Source organism: Pan paniscus, chromosome 13 (genome assembly GCF_029289425.2).
Source record: "Pan paniscus chromosome 13, NHGRI_mPanPan1-v2.0_pri, whole genome shotgun sequence".
Classification (NCBI taxonomy): Eukaryota; Metazoa; Chordata; class Mammalia; order Primates; family Hominidae; genus Pan; species Pan paniscus.
Window position 1 is genome coordinate 12,228,525 of NC_073262.2, and position 20,978 is coordinate 12,249,502.

Genomic DNA, 20,978 nt, shown 5'->3' on the forward strand with positions numbered 1-20,978 from the left:
CTGTACACACATGGAAATACCTACACAGTCATCTGTATAAACATGGAAATATCTACACCACTATCTGTATAAACATGGAAATACCTACACTGCCATCTGTATAAACATGGAATTATCTACACAGACATCTCTATAACCATTGAAATATCTACACCGCTATCTGTATAAACATGGAAGTAACCACACCCGTATCTCTATAAACGTGGAAATATCTACACTGCCATCTGTGAAAACATGGAAATATCTACACTGTCATCTTCATAAACATGGAAATATCTACACGTCCATCTGTATAAACATGGAAATATCTACACTGCCATCTGTATATACCTGGAAATATCTACACTGCCATCTGTATAAACATGGAAATATCTACACCGCTATCTCTATAAACATGGAAATGTCTACACGGCTATCTGTATAAACATGGAAATATCTCCACCGCTATCTGTAGAAACATGGAAATATCTACATCGCTATCTGTATAAACATGGAAATATCTCCACCATTATCTCTATAAAGATGGAAATAACTACACCGCTATCTTTATAAACATGGAAATATCTACACCGCTATCTGTATAAACATGGAAATATCTATAACACTATCTGTGTAAACATGGAAATATCTACACAGCTATCTGTGTAAACATGGAAACATGTACACAGGTCTCTGTGTAAAGATGGAAATATCTACACCGCAATCTGTGCAAATATGGAAATATCTACACCGCTATCTCAGTAAACATGGAAATATCTACACCGCTATCTGTATAAAAATGGAAATAACAACACCGCTATCTGTATAAACATGGAAATGTCTACACCACGATCTATATAAACATGGAAATATCTACTCCGCTATATGTATAAACATGGAAATATCTACACCGCTATCAGTATAAACATGGAAATATCTACACCGCTATCTGTAGAAACATGGAAATATCTACACCACGACATGTATAAACATGGAAATATCTACACCGCCATGTGAATAAACATGGAAATATCTACACCGCTATCAGTAAAAACATGGAAATATCGACACCGCTATCTGTATAAATATGGAAATATCTACACCACTATCTCTATAAACATGGAAATATCTACACCGTTATCTGTATAAACAAAGAAATATCTCCACCGCTGTCTGTATGAACCTGGAAATGTCTACACCGCTAGCTGTATAAACATGGAAATATCTGCAGCGTTATCTGTATAAACATGGAAATATCTACAGCGCAGTCTGTGCAAAGATGGAAATATCTACAATGCTATCTCAATAAACATGGAAATATCGACACCGCCATCTGTACACACGTGGAAATACCTACACAGTCATCAGTATAAACATGGAAATATCTACACCACTATCTGTATAAACATGGAAATATCTACACTGCCATCTGTAAAACTTGGAATTACCTACACAGACATCTCTATAATCATTGAAATATCCACACCGCTATCTGTATATACATGGAAGTAGCCACACCGCTATCAGTATAAACATGGAAATATCTACATCGCTATCTGTATAAACATGGAAATATCTACACCACGACGTCTATAAACATGGAAATACCTACACCGCTATGTGAATAAACATGGAAATATCTACATCGCTATCTGTATAAACATGGAAATATCTACACCGCCATCTGTGAAAACATGGAAATATCTACACTGTCATCTGTATAAACATGGAAATATCTACACGTCCATCTGTATAAACATGGAAATATCTACACTGCCATCTGTATATACCAGGATTTACCTACACTGCCATCTGTATAAACATGGAAATATCTACACCGCTATCTCTATAAAGATGGAAACGTCTACACGGCTATCTATATAAACATGGAAATATATCCACCGCTATCTGTAGAAACATGCAAATATCTACATCGCTATCTGTATAAACATGGAAATATCTCCACCGCTATCTGTAGAAACATGGAAATATCTACATTGCTATCTGTATAAACATGGAAATATCTCCACCGCTATCTCCATAAGGATGGAAATATCTACACCGCTATCTTTATAAACATGGAAATATCTACACCGCTATCTGTATAAACATTGAAATATCTATAACACTATCGGTGTAAACATGGAAATATCTACACAGCTATCTGTGTAAACATGGAAATATGCACACAGGTCTCTGTGTAAAGATGGAACTATCTACACTGCAGTCTGTGCAAATATGGAAATGTCTACACCGCTATCTCAGTAAACATGGAATTATCTACACCTCTATCTGTGTAAACATGGAAATATCAACACTGCTATCTGTATAAACATGGAAATATCTACACGGCTATCAGTATAAACATGGAAATATCTACACCGCTATCTGTATAAACATGGAAATAGCTACACCACGACATGTATAAACATGGAAATATCTACACCACCATGTGAATAAATATGGAAATATCCACATCGCTATCAGTGAAAACATGGAAATATCGACACCGCTATCTGTATAAATATGGAAATATCTACACCACTATCTCTATAAACATGGAAATATCTACACTGTTATCTGTATAAACAAAGAAATATCTCCACCGCTGTCTGTATGAACTTGGAAACATCTTCACCGCTAGCTGTATAAACATGGAAATATCTACACCGCTATCAGTATAAACATGGAAATATCTACACCGCTATCTGTATAAACATGGAAATATCTACACCACGACATGTATAAACATGGAAGTAGCCACACCGCTATCTGTATAAACATGGAAATATCTACACCGCCATCTGTGAAAACATGGAAATATCAACACTGTCATCTTTATAAACATGGAATTATCTACACGTCCATCTGTATAAACATGGAAATAACTACACTGCCGTCTGTATATACTGGGAAATATCTACACTGCCATCTGTATAAACATGGAAATATCTACACCCCTATCTCTATAAATATGGAAATGTCTACACGGCTATCTGTATAAACATGGAAATATCTCCACCGCTATCTGTAAAAACATGGAAATATCTACATCGCTATCTGTATAAACATGGAAATATCTCCAACGCTATCTCTATAAAGATGGAAATATCTACACCGCTATCTTTATAAACATGGAAATATCTACACCACTATCTCTATAAACATGGAAATATCTACACCGTTATCTGTATAAACAAAGAAATAACTCCACCGCTGTCTGTATGAACATGGAAACATCTACACCGCTAGCTGTATAAACATGGAATTGTCTGCAGCGTTATCTGTATAAACATGGAAATATCTACACCGCAGTCTGTGCAAAGATGGAAATATCTACAATGCTGTCTCAATAAACATGGAAATATCGACACCGCCATCTGTACACACGGAAATACCTACACAGTCATCTGTATAAACATGGAAATATCTACACCACTATCTGTATAAACATGGAAATATCTACACTGCCATCTGTATAAACAAGCAATTACCTACACAGACATCTCTATAATCATTGAAATATCTACACCGCTATCTGTATAAACATGGAAGTAGCCACACCGCTATCTGTATAAACATGGAAGTATCTACACCGCTATCTGTATAAACATGGAAATATCTACACCACGACGTGTATAAACATGGAAATATCTACACTGTCATCTTTATAAACATGGAAATATCTACACTGCCATCTGTATAAACATGTAAATATCTACACCGCTATCTCTATAAACATGGAAATGTCTACACGGCTATCTGTATAAACATGGAAATATCTCCACCGCTATCTGTAGAAACATGGAAATATCTACATCTCTATCTGTATAAACATGGAAATATCTCCTACGCTATCTCTATAAAGATGGAAATATCTACACTGCTATCTTTATAAACATGGAAATATCTACACCGATATCTGTATAAACATGGAAATATCTATAACACTATCTGTGTAAACATGGAAATACCTACACAGCTATCTGTGTAAACATGGAAATATGTACACAGGTCTCTGTGTAAAGATGGAAATATCTACAGAGCAATCTGTGCAAATATGTTAATATCTACACCGCTATCTCAGTAAACATGGAAATATCTACACCGCTATCTGTATAAACATGGAAATATCAACACCGCTATCTGTATAAACATGGAAATGTCTACACCACGATCTGTATAAACATGGAAATATCTACACCGCTATATGTATAAACATGGAAATATCTACACCGCTATCTGTATAAACATGGAAATATCTACACCGCTATCTGTATAAACATGGAAATATCTACACCACGACATGTATAAACATGGAAATATCTTCACCGCCATGTGAATAAACATGGAAATATCTACACCGCTATCAGTAAAAACATGGAAATATCGACACCGCTATCTGTATAAATATGGAAATATCTACACCACTATCTCTATAAACATGGAAATATCTACACCGTTATCTGTATAAACAAAGAAATATCTCCACCGCTGTCTGTATGAACATGGAAACATCTACACCGCTAGCTGTATAAACATGGAATTATCTGCAGCGTTATCTGTATAAACATAGAAATATCTACACCGCAGTCTGTGCAAAGATGGAAATATCTACAATGCTATCTCAATAAACATGGAAATATCGACACCGCCATCTGTACACACATGGAAATACCTACACAGTCATCTGTATAAACATGGAAATATCTACACCACTATCTGTATAAACATGGAAATACCTACAGTGCCATCTGTATAAACATGGAATTATCTACACAGACATCTCTATAACCATTGAAATATCTACACCGCTATCTGTATAAACATGGAAGTAGCCACACCGCTATCTGTATAAACATGGATATATCTACACCGCCATCTGTGAAAACATGGAAATATCTACACTATCATCTTTATAAAGATGGAAATATCTACACGTCCATCTGTATAAACATGGAAATATCTACACTGCCATCTGTATATACCTGGAAATACCTACACTGCCATCTGTATAAACATGGAAATATCTACACCGCTATCTCTATAAACATGGAAATGTCTACACGGCTATCTCTATAAACATGGAAATATATCCACCGCTATCTGTAGAAACATGCAAATATCTACATCGCTATCTGTATAAACATGGAAATATCTCCACCGCTATCTCTATAAAGATGGAAATATCTACACTGCTATCTTTATAAACATGGAAATATCTCCACCGTTATCTGTATAAACATGGAAATATCTATAACACTATCTGTGTAAACATGGAAATATCTACACAGCTATCTGTGTAAACATGGAAATATGTACACAGGTATCTGTGTAAAAATGGAAATATCTACACCGCAATCTGTGCAAATATGGAAATATCTACACCGCTATCTCAGTAAACATGGAAATATCTACACCGCTATCTGTATAAACATGGAAATATCAACACCGCTATCTGTAGAAACATGGAAATGTCTACACCACGATCTGTATAAACATGGAAATATCTACACCGCTATATGTATAAACATGGAAATATCTACACCGCTATCAGTATAAACATGGAAATATCTACACCGCTATCTGTATAAACATGGAAATATCTACACCACGACATGTATAAACATGGAAATATCTACACCACCATGTGAATAAACATGGAAATATCCACACCGCTATCAGTAAAAACATGGAAATATCGACACCGCTATCTGTATAAATATGGAAATATCTACACCACTATCTCTATAAACATGGAAATATCTACACCGTTATCTGTATAAACAAAGAAATATCTCCACCGCTGTCTGTATGAACATGGAAACATCTAAACCGCTAGCTGTATAAACATGGAATTATCTGCAGCGTTATCTGTATAAACATGGAAATATCTACACCGCAGTCTGTGCAAAGATGGAAATATCTACAATGCTATCTCAATAAACATGGAAATATTGACACCGCCATCTGTACACACATGGAAATACCTACACAGTCATCTGTATAAACATGGAAATATCTACACCACTATCTGTATAAACGGAAATATCTACACTGCCATCTGTGTAAACATGGAATTACCTACACAGATATCTCTATAAACATTGAAATATCTACACCACTATCTGTATAAACACGGAAGTAGCCACACCGCTATCTGTATAAACATGGAAATATCTACACCGCCATCTGTGAAAACCTGGAAATATCTACACTGTCATCTTTATAAACATGGAAATATCTACACGTCCATCTGTATAAACATGGAAATATCTACACTGCCATCTGTATAAACATGTAAATATCTACACCGCTATCTCTATAAACATGGAAATGTCTACACGGCTATCTGTATAAACATGGAAATATCTCCACCGCTATCTGTAGAAAGATGGAAATATCTACATCTCTATCTGTATAAACATGGAAATATCTCCTACGCTATCTCTATAAAGATGGAAATATCTACACCGCTATCTTTATAAACATGGAAACATCTACACCGTTATCTGTATAAACAAAGAAATATCTGCACCACTCTCTGTATGAACATGGAAACATCTACACCGCTAGCTGTATAAACATGGAATTATCCGCATCGTTATCTGTATAAACATGGAAATATCTACACCCCAGTCTGTGCAAAGATGGAAATATCTTCAATGCTATCTCAATAAACATGGAAATATCGACACCGCCATCTGTACACACATGGAAATACATACACAGTCATCTGTATAAACATGGAAATATCAACACCACTACTTGTATAAACATGGAAATATCTAAACTGCCATCTGTATAAACATGGAATTACCTACACAGTCATCTCTATAACCATTGAAATATCTATGCCGCTATGTGAATAAACATGGAAATATCTACACCGCTATCAGTATAAACATGGAAATATTGACACCGCTATCTGTATAAATATGGAAATATCTACACCACTATCTCTATAAACATGGAAATATCTACACCGTTTTCTGTATAAACAAAGAAATATCTCCACCGCTGTCTGTATGAACATGGAAACATCTACACCGCTAGCTGTATAAACATAGAATTATCTGCAGCGTTATCTGTATAAACATGGAAATATCAACACGGCAGTCTGTGCAAAGATGGAAATATCTCCAATGCTATCTCAATAAACATGGAAATATCGACACCGCCATCTGTACACACATGGAAATACCTACACAGTCATCTGTATAAACATGGAAATATCTACACCACTATCTGTATAAACATGGAAATACCTTCACTGCAATCTGTATAAACATGGAATTATCTACACAGACATCTCTATAACCATTGAAATATCTAAAGCGCTATCTGTATAAACATGGAAGTAGCCACACCGCTATCTGTATAAACATGGAAGTATCTACACCGCCATCTGTGAAAACATGGAAATATCTACACTGTCATCTTTATAAACATGGAAATATCTACACGTCCATCTGTATAAACATGGAAATATCTACACTGCCATATGTATATACCTGGAAATACCTACACTGCCATCTGTATAAACATGGAAATATCTACACCGCTATCTCTATAAATATGGAAATGTCTACACGGCTATCTGTATAAACATGGAAATATATCCACCGCTATCTGTAGAAACATGCAAATATCTACATCGCTATCTGTATAAACATGGAAATATCTCCACCGCTATCTGTAGAAACATGGAATTATCTACATTGCTATCTGTATAAATATGGAAATATCTCCACCGCTATCTCTATAAAGATGGAAATATCTACACCGCTATCTTTATAAACATGGAAATATCTACACCGCTATCTGTAAAAACATGGAAATATCTATAACACTATCGGTGTAAACATGGAAATATCTACACAGCTATCTGTGTAAACATGGAAATATGCACACAGGTCTCTGTGTAAAGATGGAAATATCTACACTGCAATCTGTGCAAATATGGAAATGTCTACACCGCTATCTCAGTAAACATGGAAATATCTACACCGCTATCTGTATAAACATGGAAATATCAACACCGCTATCTGTATAAACATGGAAATGTCTACCCAACGATCTGTATTAACATGGAAATAACTACACCGCTATATGTATAAATATGGAAATATCTACACGGCTATCAGTATAAACATGGAAATATCTACACCGCTATCTGTATAAACATGGAAGTAGCTACACGACGACATGTATAAACATGGAAATATCTACACCACCATGTGAATAAACATGGAAATATCCACACGGCTATCAGTAAAAACATGGAAATATCGACACCGCTACCTGTATAAATATGGAAATATCTACACCACTATCTCTATAAACATGGAAATATCTACACCGTTATCTGTATAAACAAAGGAATATCTCCACCGCTGTCTGTATGAACATGGAAACATCTACACCGCTAGCTGTATAAACATGGAATTATCTGAAGCGTTATCTGTATAAACATGGAAATATCTACACCGCAGTCTGTGCAAAGATGGAAATATCTGCAATGCTATCTCAATAAACATGGAAATATCGACACCGCCATCTGTACACACATGGGAATACCTACACAGTCATCTGTATAAACATGGAAATATCTACACCACTATCTGTATAAACATGGAAGTAGCCACACCGCTATCAGTATAAACATGGAAATATCTACACCGCTATCTGTATAAACATGAAAGTAACCACACCGGAATCTGTATAAACGTGGAAATATCTACACGTCCATCTGTATAAACATGGAAATATCTACACTGCCATCTGTATATACCTGGAAATATCTACACTGCCATCTGTGTAAACATGGAAATATGTACAGCGCTATCTCTATAAACATGGAAATATCTACACGGCTATCTGTATAAACATGGAAATAACTCCACCGCTATCTGTAGAAACATGGAAATATCTACATCGCTATCTGTATAAACATGGAAATATCTCCACCGTTATCTCTATAAAGATGGAAATATCTACACCACTATCTTTATAAACATGGAAATGTCTACACCGCTATCTGTATAAACATGGAAATATCTATAACACTATCTGTGTAAACATGGAAATATCTACACAGCTGTCTGTGTAAACATGGAAATATGTACACAGGTCTCTGTGTAAAGATGGAAATACCTACACCGCAATCTGTGCAAATATGGAAATATCTACACCGCTATCTCAGTAAACATGGAAATATCTACACCGCTATCTGTAAAAACATGGAAATATTAACACTGCTATCTGTATAAACATGGAAATGTCTACACCACGATCTGTATAAACATGCAAATATCTACACCGCTATATGTATAAACATGGAAATATCTACACCGCTATATGTATAACACGGAAATATCTACACCGCTATCTGTATAAACATGGAAATATCTACACCACGACATGTATAAACATGGAAATATCTACACCGCCATGTGAATAAACATGGAAATATCTACACAGCTATCAGTAAAAACATGGAAATATCGACACCGCTATCAGTATACATATGGAAATATCTACACCACTATCTCTATAAACATGGAAATATCTACACCGTTATCTGTATAAACAAAGAAATATCTCCACCGCTGTCTGTATGAACATGGAAACATCTACACTGCTAGCTGTATAAACATGGAATTATCTGCAGCGTTATCTGTATAAACATGGAAATATCTACACCGCAGTCTGTGCAAAGATGGAAATATCTACAATGCTATCTCAATAAACATGGAAATATCGACACCGCCATCTGTACACACATGAAAATACCTACACAGTCATCTGTATAAACATGGAAATATCTACACCACTATCTGTATAAACATGGAAATACCTACACTGCCATCTGTATAAACATGGAATTATCTACACAGACATCTCTATAAACGTTGAAATACCTACACCGCTATCTGTATAAACATGGAAGTAGCCACACCGCTATCTGTATAAACATGGACATAACTACACAGCCCTCTGTGAAAACATGGAAATATCTACACTGTCATCTTTATAAATATGGAAATATCTACACGTCCATCTGTATAAACATGGAAATATCTACACTGCCATCTGTATATACCTGGAAATATCTACACTGCCATCTGTATAAACATGGAAATATGTACAGCGCTATCTCTATAAACATGGAAATATCTACACGGCTATCCGTATAAACATGGAAATAACTCCACCGCTATCTGTAGAAACATGGAAATATCTACATCGCTATCTGTATAAACATGGAAATATCTACACCGCTATCTGTATAAACATGGAAGTGTCTACACAACGATCTGTATAAACATGGAAGTATCTACACTGCTATATGTATAAAAATGGATATATCTACACCACTATCTGTATAAACATGGAAATATCTACACTGCCATCTGTATAAACATGGAATTACCTACACAGATATCTCTATAATCATTGAAATATCTACACCGCTATGTGTATAAACATGGAAGTAGTCACACCGCTATCAGTATAAACATGGAAATATCGACACCGCTATCTGTATAAACATGGAAATATCTACACCACGACGTGTATAAACATGGAAATATCTACACCGCTATGTGAATAAACATGGAAATATCTACACCGCTATCAGTATAAACATGGAAATATTGACACCGCTATCTGTATAAATATGGAAATATCTACACCACTATCTCTATAAACATGGAAATATCTACACCGTTATCTGTATAAACAAAGAAATATCTCCACCGCTGTCTGTATGAACATGGAAACATCTACACCGCTAGCTGTATAAACATGGAATTATCTGCAGCGTTATCTGTATAAACATGGAAATATCTGCACCGCAGTCTGTGCAAAGATGGAAATATCTACAATGCTATCTCAATAAACATGGAAATATCAACACCGCCATCTGTACTCACATGGAAATACCTACACAGTCATCTGTATAAACATGGAAATATCTACACCACTATATGTATAAACATGGAAATATCTACACTGCCATCTGTATAAACATGGAATTACCTACACAGACATCTCTATAATCATTGAAATATCTACACCGCTATCTGTATAAACATGGAAGTAGCCCCACCGCTATCAGTATATACATGGAAATATCTACACCGCTATCTGTATAAACATGGAAATATCTACACCACGACGTGTATAAACAAGGAAATATCTACACCGCTATGTGAATAAACATGGAAATATCTACACAGCTATCAGTATAAACATGGAAATATCGACACCGCCATCTGTACACACATGGAAATACCTACACAGTCATCTGTATAAACATGGAAATATCAACACCACTATCTGTATAAACATGGAAACACCTACACTGCCATCTGTATAAACATGGAATTATCTACACAGACATCTCTATAAACATTGAAATATCTACACCGCTATCTGTGTAAACATGGAAGTAGCCACAGCGCTATCTGTATAAACATGGAAATATCTACACCGCCATCTGTGAAAACATGGAAATATCTACACTGTCATCTTTATAAACATGGAAATATCAACACGTCCATCTCTATAAACATGGAAATATCTACACTGCCATCTGTATAAACCTGGATTTACCTACACTGCCATCTGTATAAACATGGAAATATCTACACCGCTATCTCTATAAAGATGGAAACGTCTACACGGCTATCTATATAAACATGGAAATATATCCACCGCTATCTGTAGAAACATGCAAATATCTACATCGCTATCTGTATAAACATGGAAATATCTCCACCGCTATCTGTAGAAACATGGAATTATCTACATTGCTATCTGTATAAATATGGAAATATCTCCACCGCTATCTCTATAAAGATGGAAATATCTACACCGCTATCTTTATAAACATGGAAATATCTACACCGCTATCTGTAAAAACATGGAAATATCTATAACACTATCGGTGTAAACATGAAAATATCTACACAGCTATCTGTGTAAACATGGAAATATGCACACAGGTCTCTGTGTAAAGATGGAAATATCTACACTGCAATCTGTGCAAATATGGAAATGTCTACACCGCTATCTCAGTAAACATGGAAATATCTACACCGCTATCTGTATAAACATGGAAATATCAACACCGCTATCTGTATAAACATGGAAATGTCTACCCAACGATCTGTATAAACATGGAAATAACTACACCGCTATATGTATAAATATGGAAATATCTACACGGCTATCAGTATAAACATGGAAATATCTACACCGCTATCTGTATAAACATGGAAGTAGCTACACGACGACATGTATAAACATGGAAATATCTACACCACCATGTGAATAAACATGGAAATATCCACACCGCTATCAGTAAAAACATGGAAATATCGACACCGCTATCTGTATAAATATGGAAATATCTACACCACTATCTCTATAAACATGGAAATATCTACACCGTTATCTGTATAAACAAAGAAATATCTCCACCGCTGTCTGTATTAACATGGAAACATCTACACCGCTAGCTGTATAAACATGGAATTATCTGAAGCGTTATCTGTATAAACATGGAAATATCTACACCGCAGTCTGTGCAAAGATGGAAATATCTGCAATGCTATCTCAATAAACATGGAAATATCGACACCGCCATCTGTACACACATGGGAATACCTACACAGTCATATGTATAAACATGGAAATATCTACACCACTATCTGTATAAACATGGAAATATCTACACTGCCATCTGTATAAACATGGAATTACCTACACAGACATCTCAATAATCATTGAAATATCTACACCGCTATCTGTATAAACATGGAAGTAGCCACACCGCTATCAGTATAAACATGGAAATATCTACACCGCTATCTGTATAAACATGAAAGTAACCACACCGGAATCTGTATAAACGTGGAAATATCTACACGTCCATCTGTATAAACATGGAAATATCTACACTGCCATCTGTATATACCTGGAAATATCTACACTGCCATCTGTAAAAACATGGAAATATGTACAGCGCTATCTCTATAAACATGGAAATATCTACACGGCTATCTGTATAAACATGGAAATAACTCCACCGCTATCTGTAGAAACATGGAAATATCTACATCGCTATCTGTATAAACATGGAAATATCTCCACCGTTATCTCTATAAAGATGGAAATATCTACACCACTATCTTTATAAACATGGAAATGTCTACACCGCTATCTGTATAAACATGGAAATATCTATAACACTATCTGTGTAAACAAGGAAATATCTACACAGCTGTCTGTGTAAACATGGAAATATGTACACAGGTCTCTGTGTAAAGATGGAAATACCTACACCGCAATCTGTGCAAATATGGAAATATCTACACCGCTATCTCAGTAAACATGGAAATATCTACACCGCTATCTGTAAAAACATGGAAATATTAACACCGCTATCTGTATAAACATGGAAATGTCTACACCACGATCTGTATAAACATGCAAATATCTACACCGCTATATGTATAAACATGGAAATATCTACACCGCTATATGTATAACACGGAAATATCTACACCGCTATCAGTATAAACATGGAAATATCTACACCGCTATCTGTATAAACATGGAAATATCTACACCACGACATGTATAAACATGGAAATATCTACACCGCCATGTGAATAAACGTGGAAATATCTACACAGCTATCAGTAAAAGCATGGAAATATCGACACCGCTATCAGTATACATATGGAAATATCTACACCACTATCTCTATAAACATGGAAATATCTACACCGTTATCTGTATAAACAAAGAAATATCTCCACCGCTGTCTGTATGAACATGGAAACATCTACACCGCTAGCTGTATAAACATGGAATTATCTGCAGCGTTATCTGTATAAACATGGAAATATCTACACCGCAGTCTGTGCAAAGATGGAAATATCTACAATGCTATCTCAATAAACATGGAAATATCGACACCGCCATCTGTACACACATGAAAATACCTACACAGTCATCTGTATAAACATGGAAATATCTACACCACTATCTGTATAAACATGGAAATACCTACACTGCCATCTGTATAAACATGGAATTATCTACACAGACATCTCTATAAACATTGAAATACCTACACCGCTATCTGTATAAACATGGAAGTAGCCACACCGCTATCTGTATAAACATGGACATATCTACACAGCCCTCTGTGAAAACATGGAAATATCTACACTGTCATCTTTATAAATATGGAAATATCTACACGTCCATCTGTATAAACATGGAAATATCTACACTGCCATCTGTATATACCTGGAAATATCTACACTGCCATCTGTATAAACATGGAAATATGTACAGCGCTATCTCTATAAACATGGAAATATCTACACGGCTATCCGTATAAACATGGAAATAACTCCACCGCTATCTGTAGAAACATGGAAATATCTACATCGCTATCTGTATAAACATGGAAATATCTACACCGCTATCTGTATAAACATGGAAGTGTCTACACAACGATCTGTATAAACATGGAAGTATCTACACTGCTATATGTATAAAAATGGATATATCTACACCACTATCTGTATAAACATGGAAATATCTACACTGCCCTCTGTATAAACATGGAATTACCTACACAGATATCTCTATAATCATTGAAATATCTACACCGCTATGTGTATAAACATGGAAGTAGTCACACCGCTATCAGTATAAACATGGAAATATCGACACCGCTATCTGTATAAACATGGAAATATCTACACCACGACGTGTATAAACATGGAAATATCTACACCGCTATGTGAATAAACATGGAAATATCTACACCGCTATCAGTATAAACATGGAAATATTGACACCGCTATCTGTATAAATATGGAAATATCTACACCACTATCTCTATAAACATGGAAATATCTACACCGTTATCTGTATAAACAAAGAAATATCTCCACCGCTGTCTGTATGAACATGGAAACATCTACACCGCTAGCTGTATAAACATGGAATTATCTGCAGCGTTATCTGTATAAACATGGAAATATCTGCACCGCAGTCTGTGCAAAGATGGAAATATCTACAATGCTATCTCAATAAACATGGAAATATCAACACCGCCATCTGTACTCACATGGAAATACCTACACAGTCATCTGTATAAACATGGAAATATCTACACCACTATATGTATAAACATGGAAATATCTACACTGCCATCTGTATAAACATGGAATTACCTACACAGACATCTCTATAATCATTGAAATATCTACACCGCTATCTGTATAAACATGGAAGTAGCCCCACCGCTATCAGTATATACATGGAAATATCTACACCGCTATCTGTATAAACATGGAAATATCTACACCACGACGTGTATAAACAAGGAAATATCTACACCGCTATGTGAATAAACATGGAAATATCTACACAGCTATCAGTATAAACATGGAAATATTGACACCGCTATCTGTATAAGTATGGAAATATCTACACCACTATCTCTATAAACATGGAAATATCTACACCGTTATCTGTATAAACAAAGAAATATCTCCACCGCTGTCTGTATGAACATGGAAACATCTACACCGCTAGCTGTATAAACATGGAATTATCTGCAGCGTTATCTGTATAAACATGGAAATGTCTACACCGCAGTCTGTGCAAAGATGGAAATATCTACAATGCTACCTCAATAAACATGGAAATATCGACACCGCCATCTGTACACACATGGAAATACCTACACAGTCATCTGTATAAACATGGAAATATCAACACCACTATCTGTATAAACATGGAAACACCTACACTGCCATCTGTATAAACATGGAATTATCTACACAGACATCTCTATAAACATTGAAATATCTACACCGCTATCTGTGTAAACATGGAAGTAGCCACACCGCTATCTGTATAAACATGGAAATATCTACACCGCCATCTGTGAAAACATGGAAATATCTACACTGTCATCTTTATAAACATGGAAATATCAACACGTCCATCTGTATAAACATGGAAATATCTACACTGCCATCTGTATATACCTGGATTTACCTACACTGCCATCTGTATAAACATGGAAATATCTACACCGCTATCTCTATAAAGATGGAAACGTCTACACGGCTATCTATATAAACATGGAAATATATCCACCGCTATCTGTAGAAACATGCAAATATCTACATCGCTATCTGTATAAACATGGAAATATCTCCACCGCTATCTGTAGAAACATGGAAATATCTACATTGCTATCTGTATAAACATGGAAATATCTCCACCGCTATCTCTATAAAGAAGGAAATATCTACACCGCTATCTTTATAAACATGGAAATATCTACACCGCTATCTGTATAAACATTGAAATATCTATAACACTATCGGTGTAAACATGGAAATATCTACACAGCTATCTGTGTAAACATGGAAATATGCACACAGGTCTCTCTGTAAAGATGGAAATATCTACACTGCAGTCTGTGCAAATATGGAAATGTCTACACCGCTATCTCAGTAAACATGGAAATATCTACACCTCTATCTGTGTAAACATGGAAATATCAACACTGCTATCTGTATAAACATGGAAATATCTACACGGCTATCAATATAAACATGGAAATATCTACACCGCTATCTGTATAAACATGGAAATAGCTACACCACGACATGTATAAACATGGAAATATCTACACCACCATGTGAATAAATATGGAAATATCCACATCGCTATCAGTGAAAACATGGAAATATCGACACCGCTATCTGTATAAATATGGAAATATCTACACCACTATCTCTATAAACATGGAAATATCTACACTGTTATCTGTATAAACAAAGAAATATCTCCACCGCTGTCTGTATGAACATGGAAACATCTACACCGCTAGCTGTATAAACATGGAAATATCTACACCGCTATCAGTATAAACATGGAAATATCTACACCGCTATCTGTATAAACATGGAAATATCTACACCACGACATGTATAAACATGGAAGTAGCCACACCGCTATCTGTATAAACATGGAAATATCTACACCGCCATCTGTGAAAACATGGAAATATCTACACTGTCATCTTTATAAACATGGAATTATCTACACGTCCATCTGTATAAACATGGAAATAACTACACTGCCGTCTGTATATACTGGGAAATATCTACACTGCCATCTGTATAAACATGGAAATATCTACACCCCTATCTCTATAAATATGGAAATGTCTACACGGCTATCTGTATAAACATGGAAATATCTCCACCGCTATCTGTAAAAACATGGAAATATCTACATCGCTATCTGTATAAACATGGAAATATCTCCAACGCTATCTCTATAAACATGGAAATATCTACACCGCTATCTTTATAAACATGGAAATATCTACACCACTATCTCTATAAACATGGAAATATCTACACCGTTATCTGTATAAACAAAGAAATAACTCCACCGCTGTCTGTATGAACATGGAAACATCTACACCGCTAGCTGTATAAACATGCAATTGTCTGCAGCGTTATCTGTATAAACATGGAAATATCTACACCGCAGTCTGTGCAAAGATGGAAATATCTACAATGCTGTCTCAATAAACATGGAAATATCGACACCGCCATCTGTACACACGGAAATACCTACACAGTCATCTGTATAAACATGGAAATATCTACACCACTATCTGTATAAACATGGAAATATCTACACTGCCATCTGTATAAACAAGGAATTACCTACACAGACATCTCTATAATCATTGAAATATCTACACCGCTATCTGTATAAACATGGAATTATCTGCAGCGTTATCTGTATAAACATGGAAATATCTACACCGCAGTCTGTGCAAAGATGGAAATATCTACAATGCTACCTCAATAAACATGGAAATATCGACACCGCCATCTGTACACACATGGAAATACCTACACAGTCATCTGTATAAACATGGAAATATCAACACCACTATCTGTATAAACATGGAAACACCTACACTGCCATCTGTATAAACATGGAATTATCTACACAGACATCTCTATAAACATTGAAATATCTACACCGCTATCTGTGTAAACATGGAAGTAGCCACAGCGCTATCTGTATAAACATGGAAATATCTACACCGCCATCTGTGAAAACATGGAAATATCTACACTGTCATCTTTATAAACATGGAAATATCAACACGTCCATCTCTATAAACATGGAAATATCTACACTGCCATCTGTATAAACCTGGATTTACCTACACTGCCATCTGTATAAACATGGAAATATCTACACCGCTATCTCTATAAAGATGGAAACGTCTACACGGCTATCTATATAAACATGGAAATATATCCACCGCTATCTGTAGAAACATGCAAATATCTACATCGCTATCTGTATAAACATGGAAATATCTCCACCGCTATCTGTAGAAACATGGAATTATCTACATTGCTATCTGTATAAATATGGAAATATCTCCACCGCTATCTCTATAAAGATGGAAATATCTACACCGCTATCTTTATAAACATGGAAATATCTACACCGCTATCTGTAAAAACATGGAAATATCTATAACACTATCGGTGTAAACATGAAAATATCTACACAGCTATCTGTGTAAACATGGAAATATGCACACAGGTCTCTGTGTAAAGATGGAAATATCTACACTGCAATCTGTGCAAATATGGAAATGTCTACACCGCTATCTCAGTAAACATGGAAATATCTACACCGCTATCTGTATAAACATGGAAATATCAACACCGCTATCTGTATAAACATGGAAATGTCTACCCAACGATCTGTATAAACATGGAAATAACTACACCGCTATATGTATAAATATGGAAATATCTACACGGCTATCAGTATAAACATGGAAATATCTACACCGCTATCTGTATAAACATGGAAGTAGCTACACGACGACATGTATAAACATGGAAATATCTACACCACCATGTGAATAAACATGGAAATATCCACACCGCTATCAGTAAAAACATGGAAATATCGACACCGCTATCTGTATAAATATGGAAATATCTACACCACTATCTCTATAAACATGGAAATATCTACACCGTTATCTGTATAAACAAAGAAATATCTCCACCGCTGTCTGTATTAACATGGAAACATCTACACCGCTAGCTGTATAAACATGGAATTATCTGAAGCGTTATCTGTATAAACATGGAAATATCTACACCGCAGTCTGTGCAAAGATGGAAATATCTGCAATGCTATCTCAATAAACATGGAAATATCGACACCGCCATCTGTACACACATGGGAATACCTACACAGTCATATGTATAAACATGGAAATATCTACACCACTATCTGTATAAACATGGAAATATCTACACTGCCATCTGTATAAACATGGAATTACCTACACAGACATCTCAATAATCATTGAAATATCTACACCGCTATCTGTATAAACATGGAAGTAGCCACACCGCTATCAGTATAAACATGGAAATATCTACACCGCTATCTGTATAAACATGAAAGTAACCACACCGGAATCTGTATAAACGTGGAAATATCTACACGTCCATCTGTATAAACATGGAAATATCTACACTGCCATCTGTATATACCTGGAAATATCTACACTGCCATCTGTAAAAACATGGAAATATGTACAGCGCTATCTCTATAAACATGGAAATATCTACACGGCTATCTGTATAAACATGGAAATAACTCCACCGCTATCTGTAGAAACATGGAAATATCTACATCGCTATCTGTATAAACATGGAAATATCTCCACCGTTATCTCTATAAAGATGGAAATATCTACACCACTATCTTTATAAACATGGAAATGTCTACACCGCTATCTGTATAAACATGGAAATATCTATAACACTATCTGTGTAAACAAGGAAATATCTACACAGCTGTCTGTGTAAACATGGAAATATGTACACAGGTCTCTGTGTAAAGATGGAAATACCTACACCGCAATCTGTGCAAATATGGAAATATCTACACCGCTATCTCAGTAAACATGGAAATATCTACACCGCTATCTGTAAAAACATGGAAATATTAACACCGCTATCTGTATAAACATGGAAATGTCTACACCACGATCTGTATAAACATGCAAATATCTACACCGCTATATGTATAAACATGGAAATATCTACACCGCTATATGTATAACACGGAAATATCTACACCGCTATCAGTATAAACATGGAAATATCTACACCGCTATCTGTATAAACATGGAAATATCTACACCACGACATGTATAAACATGGAAATATCTACACCGCCATGTGAATAAACGTGGAAATATCTACACAGCTATCAGTAAAAGCATGGAAATATCGACACCGCTATCAGTATACATATGGAAATATCTACACCACTATCTCTATAAACATGGAAATATCTACACCGTTATCTGTATAAACAAAGAAATATCTCCACCGCTGTCTGTATGAACATGGAAACATCTACACCGCTAGCTGTATAAACATGGAATTATCTGCAGCGTTATCTGTATAAACATGGAAATATCTACACCGCAGTCTGTGCAAAGATGGAAATATCTACAATGCTATCTCAATAAACATGGAAATATCGACACCGCCATCTGTACACACATGAAAATACCTACACAGTCATCTGTATAAACATGGAAATATCTACACCACTATCTGTATAAACATGGAAATACCTACACTGCCATCTGTATAAACATGGAATTATCTACACAGACATCTCTATAAACATTGAAATACCTACACCGCTATCTGTATAAACATGGAAGTAGCCACACCGCTATCTGTATAAACATGGACATATCTACACAGCCCTCTGTGAAAACATGGAAATATCTACACTGTCATCTTTATAAATATGGAAATATCTACACGTCCATCTGTATAAACATGGAAATATCTACACTG